This window comes from Stegostoma tigrinum, chromosome 13 (genome assembly GCF_030684315.1).
Source record: "Stegostoma tigrinum isolate sSteTig4 chromosome 13, sSteTig4.hap1, whole genome shotgun sequence".
NCBI lineage: Eukaryota > Metazoa > Chordata > Chondrichthyes > Orectolobiformes > Stegostomatidae > Stegostoma > Stegostoma tigrinum.
In genome coordinates, this window is record NC_081366.1 from 25570478 (window position 1) to 25583777 (window position 13300).

Genomic DNA, 13300 nt, shown 5'->3' on the forward strand with positions numbered 1-13300 from the left:
GATCTGCATATCACATACTCATCAGCAGGCCTACATACTGGCCCTTGGGATTTCCAGGCCAGCAGTGTAAATGGGCAGAATTGGCATCTTCACAAAAGCAGTGGAACGGGGGACTGCACTAAGACCTAGTGGGAGGGAGAGAACGGGTTCTTTGGTGGCATGGATGAAGAAGGCATTTTTTTCTAAATAGGATATGTACATAAGTGTTCCTCTCAATGCACAACTTCCAGCTTGATGGAAGGTGAGGGTGACTATTCCTCTATTAGTGGTTTCCAGCATCAGTCTGACTGAGTCAATAAGTTCCGAGACACCTACTTTCCCATTAGCCCATCCAGTCAACTCCATAGAATTCACACTTCCCAATGTCTCCACCCAATCAATTTACAATTTCTTACAAACCTACCTCCTATTTCCACCCACACCCTGGTTGGAATGGTTATTCACTGATCCCTGCACATTCCCCAAGCCTCCATTCCTCTTGAGGCCAGTGCACTTCTGACAATTGACAATGTGAGTTCCCATTCTCAAAGACTAAACTGCTGAGGCCCAGTGCCACATCAATAGCAGCGCTTGCCCTCCACCTCCAACCCTTTTAGTTTCTGACGGACTGAATGTGGCCCAACTCCCTTCCCAATATAAGATAACAAAGTGTGAAGCTGGATGAAGACACCAGGCCAAGCAGCACAAGGGTCTAGGCCCATAATGTCAGCTTTTGTGCTTCTAAGATGCTGCTCAGCCTGCTGTGTCCATCCAGCTCCACACTTTGTTGTCTCGGATTCTCCAGCGTCTGCTGTTCCGATTATTTCTGATCCCTTCACAATACGACCGGATAGCTGGGGCAAGGCATGCCTTGATTGATTTCAGATGTCTTTATCATCTCCCTGGCTGTATTAGCCCTAGATTTGTTCATGGAGAATCACTGGACTAACTATGGGCCCCTTCTTGGACACAGGGGTACGCACTGAGAACTTCTAACTGGACACCTGATTGTGGCCAGTGCCTTTGACTGGTTTGGTAGGCTTTCCCAAATCTACTGTGTCAGGTACCCCTGTCTACTCCTTTCAGGGTTAGATACATAGCTGCCACCTGCTTCATGTGCAGTATGTTTGCCATGTAAACTTCTGAAATATGAAGCAGGTGAGAGACTAACATAGCACACTGCCATACAGCATAATCCATGCTTCATAGACTGAGGACTTCCTAGCAGCAATGCCAGCTGCCTGTTTCTGTGACTGCACACATTGGCATGGAACGGCAAGGCAGGGATGCTGAGAGCAGCCAGATAGGAACTAAATGAGTGAGCACTAAGGGATCAAGCAAATTGCTCAAGTTAAAGTCTAATCCAGTCTGCTGAGTACAGGTCCCCATGAACAAAGTGTCCCCTCTTCCCAAGCAATGGACTGATAATAAGGTGAGTTTGGTGCTATATACATTGTTGGTGTTACTTCAATGGATCATGATGACCCCAGTGCTTCTTGTAATTCTTTTCTCTTGAAAAGGGAAGATAGGATGAGTGGGGCATCATAATGGCATGTTGCACGGTAATGAGGGGGGCTTTGGAGAATAGCATGAGACAGATTGCTAGAGCTCATGAGAGGAATCCATTATGAACAGTGCCAGAATTAACACTTAGCTGATATCTGGGAAAGTTCAGTCCACAGTTTTCTCAAATGTTTTCTTCTTCCTTCTCCTTGGATTTTGTAGAACAAAGAAAATTACAGTACAGGAACTGGCCCTTCAGCCTGCCAAGCCTGCACTGACATGCTGCCTATCACAACCCCCAACCCTTGTGGGGACTGAATCGCTCTATTCCCATCCTATTCATTATTTGTCAGGATGCGCTTTAAAAGTCACTATTGTATCCACTTCCACCACCTCCCCTGGCAGCGAACTTCAGGCACCTACCACACTCTGTGTAAAAGTGTCTCGTCTCGTACATCACTTGTAAACTTTGCCCCTTGCATCTTAAATCTATGGGCCCGAGTACTGACCTTTCCAACCTGGGAAAAAGCTTCTGTTTGTCCGCGCTGTCCATGCCCTTCATAATCTTTTAGACCTCTATCAGGTCGCCCTTCAGCTTCCATCGTTTCAGTGAGAACAACCGAAATTTCTCCAACCTCTCCTCATAGATAACACCATCCATACCAGATAGCATCCTGGTAAAAAAATAAACACAGCTTCTGGAAAAACTCAGCAGGTCGGACAGCATCTGTGAAGGAAAAAACAGAGTTAACCTTTCAGGTCCGGTGTCCCTTCCTCGGAACTCCTCAGTGACCTCTGTACTTGCACACCCAGATCCCTCTGCCTATCAGTACTCTTAAGGGTTTTGCCATTTACTGTACATTTTCTATCTGCGCAAGTCGCCAACTGATCTATTTCCAGTTGTATCCTTTAACGGTTGTCATCACTATCTGCAATTCCACCAACCTTTGTGTCTTCGGCAAACTTACTCATCAGTCCAGTTACATTTTCCTCCAAATCATTTATATATATCATAAATAGCAAAGGTCCCTACACTGATCCCTGAGGAACACCACTAGTCACAGCTGTCCTTTTAGAAACACCCCTTCTGCTGCTACCCTCTGTCTTCTATGAGAGAGCCAGTTTTTTTTCTCAATTTTTCAAGCTCATCTCAAACCCATGTGACTCTACCTTCTGTATCAGCCTGCCATGAGGGACCTTGTCAAAGACCTTACTGAAGTCCATGTAGACAACATCCACTGCTCTACCCTCATTGATCATCTCCATCAATTCCTCAGAAAACTCAACCAATTTAGTGAGAGACAACCTCCCCTTCACAAAACCACAATGCCTCTCGCTAGTACACCCACTTATTTCCAAGTGGGAGTAAATCCTGTCTTGAAGAATCTGCTTCAATAATTTCCCTACCATTCATGTAAGGCTCACTGGCATGTAATTAGCTGGATAATGTTTCAGGTTTAAACCCAAAACATCAATTCTCCTGCTCCTCTGATGCTGCCTGACCTGCTGGTTCCTCCAGCTTCACATTGCATAGACTCTGACTCCAGTATCTGCAGTTCTTGCTGTTTCCAAGTAACTGAAAACCCTACTGTGAAGCCTCTTCCAAGGTTGCTCACCACAAAGAAGTTGCCCTACTCCCTCTGGTAAGATCTCAGTGGATTTCTCTTATACTGCAACCCACTGGCGAACTTCTCCACTCTGAAGTTCTTTAAACATACTGAAACAAGCCTGTTACTATAGCCATTTCTCCTTCCTCAGCACCTGACTATGTAACTGGCTTATCCCCCATGGACTCAGTCCTGATGAAGATTGCAAACCTGAAACATTTATTCTCCTGCTCCTCTGATGCTACCTGGCTGCTGTGTTCCTCCAGCTTCACACTGTATTGACTCTGACTCCAGCACCTGCAGTTCTTGCTATCTTTGAATTCTTCAGATTGTGCCACTGTTACTACCATCCTAAAATGTTGGGTTCCAAAGCTGCTAATACATTGAAATGGGGTGACTAAGACGCCTTGAGAAGATTCACTGCCACCAAGACTTCTTTTGGGATTAATCTGTGTTGTGGAATCATTCTTTACATCTTATTGGGTGGAGTGAACCTTGTGATGCCAGGTCACCCTTTCTGCTACCAATAATATACAACAGTTCATTCTCTGCAATTTTAATTTCTAAGTCACATAAAAATTCTGTTTTTATTTCTGTTCTTTCTTCCAACAAATTCAGTACTCAAGCAATATCTTCAGAAAGAAGATAATAAAATGTGAGGCTGGATGAACACAGCAGGCCAAGCAGCATCTCAGGAGCACAAAAGCTGACGCTTCGGGCCCAGACCCCCCATCTTCAGAAAGAATATATGGGAATAAAATCATAATTCATTCAACTTTCTTTGAGCCCCGCCATACATCTTTTGTTAAATATTTTTCTATTCTGTTGTTGAGTCAGTTACTGGAAGATGGGTATGACTGTCTGGATTGAGTTAAACGCTGATTTTCTTTTCATGCCTATGGCAAGCATTGGCCCCGAGTTTAATGCATTCTCACCATCTCACAAAGAGAATTAATTCACTTAAATGCACTTCAACACTCTGTAGATATGCAGACATTGTAATAGAAAGTTATAAATGTAAAATCCAACAGCTACATTTCCAGTAATATTGCTGCAGGCTCTGTATAAATGTCAGTCACTCCATGGTTTTAGAATACAATTTGTCTGGACCTAATGCAGTGAGTTATAGCAGAGCTTATTGCATTTAAAACAGTGAATTAAATAACCATGGAAAAGGGGGAATTACTTTTAATTAAAATTTCTGCCGGTGATGCCCATATTCCTTGAACAAGTAAATTTTTAATTGTTCATCAAAATCCAGCACTGTTCTCGTCCAAACTCCTTCTTCCTGATTCATGATCCAAATTGCCCCCAACAAAAAAACTCTATCTATCTCTACATCCAAATTCCTCCTGATTGCCAGTCCAACTCACGCCACCTCGTCTCAACACCAAACCATAATGTTCCATACTTGCCAAGAATTGTCCCCTGTTGCAATCTTCTATTGATAGCTCTTATGTTCATTTTGGAATTTGGTTGCCACTGAACTGGATGAAAAAAACACATGATGAGTAACTCTCATTGATGTTGGCAGAATCTCTGTGTTTTCAGTATTTCCAGATTTTTCCTCCAAGCTGCTCCCAACGTAGACCATATTACATATTAATTACTTTTATGATTGCCTGTTTCACTCAGAATTCTCTGAAAGATAACTGTTCTGCAAAGTGAAAATGAATTGGAATGCAAGGGTTCTGTCCCAAAACTGATCTTTAAGTACATAGTTGGACCAGAGAGGACAGATCTTTATTCTACATCTCAAAGTTAGGTATTGTTAATGCTAGGTTTGATAAAGCTCAAATCTTTGCACTAACACTACTCAGCCAATCCTGCAGAAAAGTATGGTGCCTTTTTAAAAATTATTCTAAATTTCATGCCCGAAAATCCCTGATATAGGTAACAATTTGTCATTCAAAACAGCTATTCCCAGAAAAAAAAGTGGTTTGAAATCAGATGAAGTATTATCTTTTATTACAATATCAGCTTAATGGAACTTTGGAGAGAGCAGTGGTTATGTTGTATATATTACAGTTGTTTCAGTGAAACAGACATTAGTTATTAGTCAATTTGTTGTAAAATATATCAAGGTCATTTGAAATATTCTTTATAAACATGTAATCCAGTCTGTGTTATCTTGGCCTTTTTCTGCAAGCATCATGGAAAGCCAAACAGGATTACTAGTTGAAGCTAGCAGTTGCATCAGAATGGTACATAACTATAAAGGTGACGTACAAACAAAACTGCGGGACTTCTACTTTATGGTCAACAGTCATGATTTGCACAGCATGTATCAGCTACAGAGCAGATAAAAATGTCTTAGATAACTGAGCATCATAGACAGGATATACATTTTTATGAATTTGTAATTGTCAGAATTCTTCAGCTTCGAAAGGATTTATTACAGTTCAGATATTTAATTCAAGATTTCTATTTTGTATTCTTTCTCTTAAAGCTGTGAGACTATTATGTTACGTAACCTTTAGATATGTAGCAATGAGGCAGAGAGAAATTTTGGTGTGTTTCATTATAACAGATGTCTAAAAAGCATTTTTATTTTGTCAGTATGTGCAAAGGGATATGAATGCCAGTATTTTTCAGCAAGTGTATACATATGTAGAGAGAAAGGAAACTAAAATACACTTGATCTTGAAAGAGAACTGGTAGACCATTAGTGTTTCAAGCCAAAGATATGATTTCTTCAAAACTTTTCTTTGAATTTTAAGAAGTCTAAATATCTCTTCTTCAGAACTCTTCTGAAGAGTTATATCAGACTTTTTAAAAAAATCACTCATGGCATTTTGAGGCCTTTGCCTGGGCCAGCCTTTATTGCCTTTCTATAAATGTCCCTGATAAGGTGGAGATGAGCTACGTTCTTGAACCATTGCAATCTATGTGCTGCACATAAACCCAGAACACTGTTAAGGAGGAAATTCCAGGATTTCAACCCAACAACACTAAAGGAGCAGCTATGGACTTCTAAGTCAGATTGGTAAGTTGTTTGGAGAGGAACTTGCGGGAGGTTTTCTGATGTATCTATCTTTGACTTTCTAGAAGGAAATGGTTGTCAGTTGAGAAAGTACTGTCTCAGGAGTTTTGGTGAATTTCTGCAGTGCATCTTGTAGACAGTACATATTGCTGCTACTGAACGTCAGTGATTGGGGAAGTGAATGCTTGTGGACATAGTATCAATCAGGTGGGTTGGTATGGCCTGGACAGTGTCATTGCTCCTTGAATGTTGTTGCAGCTGCCCTCATCTAAGCAAGTAGGAAGTATTCCATTACAATCCTGACTTGTGCTTTGTAGATGGTGGACAGGTTTTGTGATGTCAGGAATTAGTTACTCGCAACAGGATTCATAACCTTTAATTTTTACTCAGTCCAGTTTTGCTGGTGCTCCTTAACCCTGCACTCAGTCAAATGTGACATTGGTATTGTAGCAGATGCTGTTACCACACCCAAAATGTTAACTCTGTTTCTCACTCCAAAAACATTGGCAGATCTGCTATATTTCTCCAGCATTTTCTGTGTTTGTTTTGGATTTCCAGAATCTGCGGTATTTTGCATTCATGCTGCACTTTGTGGATGCAATTTAAAACTGGGGTGTTAAATGATATGTGCTACAGGGGAAATGGATGGGGAAATGTTATGCCATCACCTTCTGCAAATGTAGAATAGTTATACATCTATAAGAAAGGCCTATTCTGGCTCACACCAGTTTGAGATCCATGGCTTCAGTTTCACACTTCTATTAAAATTTGACGTGTGGTCCCAAGATGTAATTAGACCCTGATGTTCACAAAGATAATGAAGCTCCCATGTGATTTTAATGGGTGTCTCGCCTACTTACAAAATGCTACTAGTTTACACCTCAAATGTTTAGCTATAGCAAGGATTTATTTATTTCTAAAGTTACCACTTGAGTAATCTCTAGTGAGTAGCTATGGTGCAAATTGACCCTAAAGTATGCGTCATTTCCTCAGAAATTATAAGAACAGGTATGGGCTCTCTTGTGGCAGAGTGGTAATGTCCCTACGCTGAGACCAGGAGGCCTGGGTTCAAGTGCCACCTGTGCCAGAGGTGTATAATAACATCTCTGAACAGGTTGATTAGAAAAAATTGGTTAAGACAAAATATGAACAGGTTTCACCAAAAAGCATTAAAAATGGACAATGAAAATGTTGATAATTGACAATCCTATTTAAAGGAGTAAAAAAACTCAATGATGTTTAATTAGACCAATTGATTTTAAATTATCTAATAGTTCTAAAGTTCCACTTTATTTTCTGGATCTGGATAACCAATATCTTAAATCCCATTTGGATTTATTATCATAAAATATTTAGCCCTAGCTAAATGATATATGAATGAAATATTAACCAAAATAGCTCACTTAGAAAATAACCATGAATATCCACTGACTTCAATCTGTCCTCAGCTCACTTCCTCTTGAAGCTTTCGTTTAAGCCTTTATTACATCTACATCAATGCATTCAATTTTAATAAGCTGGGAAGGTATTTTCCAATACAGATGCATAGTCAGATCTATAATTAAGTCAGGAATTTACTGCTTTGGCTGGATTTTCCTCAAATATGCTGAGCTTATCCTTCAGAAAATTAAAATAATGGCGAAAATGAAAGTAACTGCTGATCTAATTTTTCACATGGACCACAGTAATCACCATAGCATGGTGACACAGAAAAGCAGTTAGCGGAACACATTAAACTCAGGAGTTTACCACAATATTTCATAAATACAAAAGGGAAACTGAAAGCCGGACTGAGGCTTTTCCATTCCGTTTTATTGCCGTTAAAGTGTTTGAACTCCTGTTGCATCAAGTTTTAATGCATCTTCACATTAGTATTCACTCTGAAGTAAGTTCTGTATGGAAATATCATTTTAATAACAACTGAGAGGTGGTGGAGGGAAATCAGCAGAATGTTTGTCCTTGTCAGAGCTTCAGTCTTGTCATCTTTAAGTTGATATGTTCTATGCAGTATCCTGCTGAGACTAGGAAACAGAATGGTATTATTTTGTTGTGTAAAGTTTTCTATGACCAACAATTTACATTTATATAATGCATTGAAAACATGTTAAAACATCCCAAGGTGCTTAACAAGAATGATATCAATGAAAGCATTTTTGGCATAATTCTTTCACACTGAGACCTTGAAGGAAAAATTACAAAAAGCCTTGGCCAAAGAGGTATTTTTTTTGGCCCATCCTAAAAGGCACAAGGTGCAGGGGTTTAGGAGGGGAATTCCAGAGTTTAGGAGTAAGACAGGTGAAAATATGAACAATTAAGATCAGGGATGCACTCTAGACCAGAATTAAAGCATTCCAGAGATCCCAAAGTTTGTGGAGCTGAAGACTATACAGATAGTGAATCTTGGGGTCATGGAGAAATTTGAAAACAAAATCAAGGATATTAAATTTGAGTGCATTGAATGAAAGCTTTATCAGCAAGTGAGTTGAGGGCAAATTGTAGTCAATGGATAATGTAGAGGTAAATGTAGGCAGTCTTGGTATTTGCAGTTATGTGGCCAGAAACACAATTCAGATTCAAACACAATACCAAGGTTCTAAGCAGTCTTATACATGTTAAGAGTGCAATCTGGGATAGAAATGGTGGGCATGGAAAAGGTTTTGTGGCTTCAGTCGTCTCCACATTAATTGGCAGGACATGTTTGCTTATCTAATATTGGAGATTTAACAAGAATTGTAACAATCAGGGACCTTTGAGAGATCAAAGGTCACGGTGGTGGGGCTGAATATCATGGCATATTCATGAAACTTGGTGTTATATTTTTAGATAATATCATTGCAATTGAGAAATAGGAAAAAGGCAAAGATGAGAAGAAACCAGGACAGCTCCAGCCAGCTGTAAAATGCAAGGTGGAAATGGAAAAAAAAAATGATGCACTCAAATGTGTCAAATGTAAGCAGGTCAAGGAGGATGAAAATAGACAGGATATTACTGCCACAATCATAAAGAATACCTTTTGCGACTTTCAGGTATTTTCTAATCAACCTGCTCAGAGATGTTATTACACACCTCCACAGGAGGTAGGATGTGAACCCAGGTCTCCCATCTCAGCAGCAGGGACACCTCCACTGTGCCACAGGAGCCCATTTAACAATGGCCATTTCAGCTTTGGGACTGAGCTATAAACCTCTTGGAGGGAGTCTAACATGAAATTCTGGGATATAGTTTAAAATGGCAACTCACCTGTAGAAATGTTAGGAGAGCAAAGGAAAGTTAATAATAAAACATTAAATAACTATTTGTTAAGTAGAAGTATGATGACAGTAGATTTGAAACGAGTGGAGCGAATTCTCAGAAAACACTGCATGACTGATATGAGGCCCAAAATTTAGGGGGTCTGTTGGCTGGATGGCTAATTTGCAATATTGTGTGACACCAAAAGCACAGGTTCAATTTGCTTACCAGCTGAGGTTGCCATGAACATCCTGCCTTTTCAACCTTGCCTGAGGCATGGTGATCCTCAGGTTAAACTCACCACATGATCTCCCTCTAATTGGAGACCAGCTCTGTGGGACTATGTTTTCTTTAGGGGAAATTTAATGATCAGCAATTTGGAATTTCATCAAAGCAGTAGGGATAATTTTCATGGTCAAATTAAATGAATGGAGGCAATGCAGAATTTAATTTTATTAATATGAATACACAACTAAAATTTTCAATTTAATTAAGTATAGAACTTTTATCTTTCTTGATTATTTCCATCTAATCATATTCCCATGCATTGTAAGCACCTCATGTGTTATCCCATTATACAATTTTCACAAATTTGGAAAATGAAATCATTTTCCTTCAGAAAATACTACGGACACTAGAAATATGAAACATAGAGAACGCTGGACAAACTCAGCACGTCTGGCAGCATTTGTGGAGAGAAATTTTGTTACAGGTTTTGAGTCTGGTGCAAGACCTTTGCAAAACTCCTATGCAGTTCCGAAGAAGTCATACCAGGCTCAAAATGTTAAGTCTAATGTTAACAGATGCTGCTTGACTTGCCAAATTTCACCAGCATTCTTTGTGTTTGAACTTGAAATTTGTTCTTTAAGTTCATCTAATTGGAAAATTCACTCAATGTAATTCTATGATAAGTCATTTCCAAGACTAGTCAAGGAAGAATGTAGGTGTTTTACCCTTGTTAGTGATATATTATAGAGCATCCATCAGAAAAGAAAATTAGCAGAATAAGCCAGTTCCAATTGGTGTACACAACTGTCTGCGGACAGCAAATTTCCACTCAGGGTCATGATTTTAATTCTCTAAAATTGAATTAAACAAATGTTATTGGTACTGTGGAATCATGAAAGAATCGAAAGGTCCTGCAGTAGAACTCTAATACATATTAATAATATATTCTGAGGAAGGCTTACCAGACCCAAAACGTTAACTCTGTTTTCTCCTTCACAGATGCTGCCACACCTGCTTTCCAGCAACTTTGTTTTTGTATCAGAGATAATGGGAACTGCAGATGCTGGAGAATCCAAGATAATGAAGTGTGAAGCTGGATGAACACAGCTGGCGAAGCAGCATCTCAGGAGCAAAAAAGCTGATATTTCGGGCCTAGACCCTTCATCAGAGAGGGGGATGGGGTGAGGGTTCTGGAATAAATAGGGAGAGAGGGGGAGGCGGACCGAAGATGGAGAGAAAAGAAGATAGGTGGAGAGGAGAGTATAGCGGAGGTGTTCTGCAAAGCGGTCCCCAAGCCTCCGCTTGGTTTACCCAATGTAGAGGAAGCCACACCGGGTACAATGGATACTGTATACCACATTGGCAGATGTGCAGGTGAACCTCTGCTTAATATGGAAAGTCATCTGCCAATGTGGTATACAGTATCCATTGTACCCGGTGTGGCTTCCTCTTCATTGGGGAAACCAAGCGGAGGCTTGCGGACCGCTTTGCAGAACACCTCCGCTCGGTTCGCAATAAACAACTGCACCTCCCAGTCACGAACCATTTCAACTCCCCCTCCGATTCTTTAGATGACATGTCCATCATGGGCCTCCTGCAGTGCCACAATGATGCCACCCCAGGGTTGCAGGAACACCAACTCATTTTCCGCTTGGGAACCCTGCAGCCCAATGGTATCAATGTGGACGTCACCAGCTTCAAAATCTCCCCTTCCCCCACCGCATCCCAAAACCAGCCCAGTTCATCCCCTCCCCCCACTGCATCACACAGCCAGCCCAGCTCTTCCCCTCCCCCCAATGCATCCCAAAACCAGCCCAGCCTGTCTCTGCCTCCCTAACCTGTTCTTCCTCTCACCCATCCCTTCCTCCCACCCCAAGCCGCACCTCCATTTCCTACCTACTAACCTCATCCCACCTCCTTGACCTGTCCGTCTTCGCTGGACTGACCTATCCCCTCCCTACCTCCCCACCTATACTCTCCTCTCCGCCTATCTTCTTTTCTCTCCATCTTCGGTCCGCCTCCCCCCTCTCCCTATTTATTCCAGTTCCCTCTCCCCATCCCCCTCTCTGATGAAGGGTCTAGGCCCGAAACGTCAGCTTTTGTGCTCCTGAGATGCTGCTGGGCCTGCTGTGTTCATCCAGCCTCACATTTTATTATCTTCACACTTTATTAACTTTGTTTTTGTTCCTGATTTACAGCATCCGCAGTTCTTTTTGTTTTTTAATAATATGTCTGTTGTTCTGCCCTATGTTTACATAGTTTCTTCTTTGAGTCAGCATGAAAATATCCGCTTCAGCTCAGTTACAATACAGTGATTGTCCCTGTTGACCAAATCATTAAGCATCCCTGGAGACTGAATTAATTTTTTTAAACCCAAGTTTGAAGAAGCATAGACCCTGCTGTGATCATCCCATTTCCCAAATCAGATTTTTTTTTAAAATGTTATCTATCTCTGTCTTAAATACAGCCAAGGACTTGGCTGTTTTAGCCTCCTGCTTTCCACAGACTCACCACCTTCTGGCTGGAGAAATTCCTCCCCATCTCAGTGACAAAATGTTATTTTGAAGCTGTGTCCTTAGCTCCTAGTCTCTTCCATCATTGGAAACATCTTCTCCATGTTCATTTTATTCAGACCTCTCAGTATTTTGTAAATTTCAATGAAATCCATCACATCCCTTTAAACATCATTGAGTACAGGCCCAGAGACCTCAACTGCGTCCAATATGATTAGCCCTTCATCCCTGGGATCATTCTTATGCATGCCCTCTGGATCTAATCCAATGCCAGCACATCCTTCCTTAGATACAGAGCCCAAAACTGCTCAAATTATTCCAAATGTGGTCTGACCAGAGGCTTATATGACCACAACAGTACCTCTAGTATTCTAGCCCTCTTGAAATGAATGCTACTATTGCATTTGCCTTTCTGACTGCCAACTTGCCCTGCATTTTAACCTTAAGAAAATCCTGAACTAGAAATCCTAAGTCCCTTTGACTTCAGATTTCTGAAGTCTTTCCCCATGTGGAACATATTTTTCTTTATTTATCCTACCTAAGTATACAAGCTCATACCTTCCCACAACGTATTCACCTGCCACTTCATTGCCCACACTCCGAGCCAGTCCAAGTTCTTCTGCAGCCTCCCTGCTTCTTCAATGCTATGTGTCCTTTCATGTATCCTGTTGTCATCTGCAAACTTAGCAACAATGTCCTCAGTTTCTTTGTCTAGATTGTTAATGTATAGCATGAATAGTTGTGGTCTCAACACTGACTCCTGTGGAACTCCACCAGTCATTGGCTGCCATCCTTAAGAAGACCCTATACCCTTACTGTTTGCATCTGTCAATTGGCCAATCCGTTTTCCATGCCAGGATGTTAGAACAGAATAGAATAGCCTTTATTGTCACATATACTCGAATGAGTACAGTGAAAAGTGAAAAGTTGCTGCTTTGGTTCCATCTTAGGTACAGGGTACCTAGGGATTTAATGCGTTTGTTACAGAATTGAAAGAGTAAAATAAAAGGTCCAGAATACGGAATGTACAGTTTTAAAAAGTACTTGAACTACTCAAAGTTTAGAATAAGGATAAAGAGTATATTTTTAAAATGCTCAAATTAAAGGCACCTAACACCATGGGCCTTTATTGAACAGCTTTCTTATCTAAGACCTCTGGAAATCCAAATAACTCCTCAAAAAATTCTTACAGATCTATCAGGCATGATCTCCCCTTGACAAAACTGTGCTGATTCAGCCCATTTTATCATGCATTT